Raw genomic sequence first — 2,093 nt, forward strand, 5'->3', positions numbered from 1 at the left:
ACTCATTTCTCACCATAATACATTTGGCTGCAATGTAAACATATGATATATTTGTTCAATAAAAGGCTGGCTTTTTTCACGATGCCCTAATGACTTTTTGCTTGTGCTGTAGTTGGACCACACTTGTCATTTTCAGAGGTCAGCTTGCCTCGCTTCCTACAGGACCCAGACTCAAGTTTAGCAGGTTTTCCTGAGGAGATTGAGTACCACCACCAGTGCAAACCAGCACATTAAATCCCCAGGCTCGACTGGAAGCACTTCAACCCAGTGAGAGCAATGGGCAGGCAAAGGAAATAGCCAGCCGCATGAAGACATGGGCTTTTGACATTTTACATTACATAAAACTGTCACTAGATGGCAGCAAAGGAGATATAATGGAAACCAGCCTGTACTGTAGTTCTCTACGTTCAACTTGGGAAGGTTGAGTACCCCTTATCCGAAATGCTTGGGACCAGAAGTGTTTTCGATTTGGGATTTTTTTTCTGATTTTGGAATATTTGGATATACATAATGAGATATCTTGGGGATGGGACCCAAGTGTAAACATGAAATTCAGTTGTTTCATATACACCTTATATATATAGCCTAAAGGTAATATTTTTAATAATTGTGTACATGAGACAAAGTTTTGACTACAACCATCACGTTAGGTTAGATGTGGAATTTTCCACTCATGGCATCGTATCAGCACTCAAAAATTTTCGATTTTGGATTTTCAGGTTAGGGATGTTCAACCTGTATTTTCCTTTGAAAATACCATACTCAAAATCTTGAAAACTTGAGGCCACTCTTTACAATCAAATAAGATTCGTAAAATGTCTTTGAAGATGCAAGCATAATTTCAAAGATTGAGCATGTTTTAGTCAAATTACAAATGCCATTTCCCTTTCGCTGTAACTCAGATATTAAATAACGTACAAGGCACAGGAGAACAAGGCCCTTCTTACCCTGGTATTAACAGAAAAAGGAAATGAATCATCTAAAGTGTTCACTAAACAAATCATAATTACTTTCTAGGCTTCTCTCTTTTTCTCTCCAATACAGCAAACTCCTTGAAAGATCTCTCTATATATGTCTTCCCCGTTTCCTTACCTGGCATTCTCCCCTCAGCTTTCCTCCACCACTGTGCTCAAAAGCACGGTCTCCAAGGATTCTTCATGAAAATGTGTGCAGAACACTAGCACAGGCCTTTGAGAGGACGGCCACGCTGCAAGGCCAGACCCCTGAGGAATAGAATGTAGAGACGGATGCAGGAGATTCAGAGTTGGGAGAACAGTTTGCTTGTCATAGCTTTAAGCTGTTTGAACTTATGTGCATGCATTATGTTAACAATTAAAATATAAATGTAGAGTAAATGACATTATCGTAGCAAATGGAGATTGGGCGCTGCCTGGGGAAACAGGGAAGGAGGTCCAAGAGCAATGCCTAGGTGCTTTGTTGCCTTCGCCCGGAGGTTAAGTCCTCAGTAGCATTGTATTTTGTAAACTTGCCATCTCCTCTGCTACTTCTTCTTCTTTTTTTTTATTTCAGCATATTGTGGGGGTACAAATATTTAGTTATGTATGTTGCCCTTTTCCCCCACTTCCCCCCTGCAGTCAGAGTTTCAAGTGTGTCCATCCGCCAGATGGCGCGCATGGCACTCATTATGTATGTATATACAGATCCCCTCCTCCCCCCCCCATGTATCTGACGCCTGATAAATGTTATTCCTGTATGTGCACTTGGGTATTGATCAGTGAAACCAATTTGCTGGCGAGTACATGTGGTGCTTATTTTTCCATTCTTGGGATACTTCACTTAGTAGAATGGGTTCCTGCTCTATCCAGGAAAATACAAGAGGTGCTGTATCACCATTGTTTCTTATAGCTGAATAGTACTACATGGTATATATATACCACAGTTTATTAATCCACTCACGTATTGATGGACACTTGGATTGTTTCCACATCTTTGCAATTGTGAATTGTGCCACTATAAACATTCGAGTGATCTTGTCAAACTAATCAAATCTTAAACTTATGAACTGTGCCTTTTATTAAATGTAAATTATACCCCAAAAAAGAGAAACATAAAAAATGCTAAATAGAAGCTGA

Source organism: Propithecus coquereli, unplaced genomic scaffold (genome assembly GCF_000956105.1).
Source record: "Propithecus coquereli isolate 6110/MARCELLA unplaced genomic scaffold, Pcoq_1.0 Scaffold434, whole genome shotgun sequence".
Classification (NCBI taxonomy): Eukaryota; Metazoa; Chordata; class Mammalia; order Primates; family Indriidae; genus Propithecus; species Propithecus coquereli.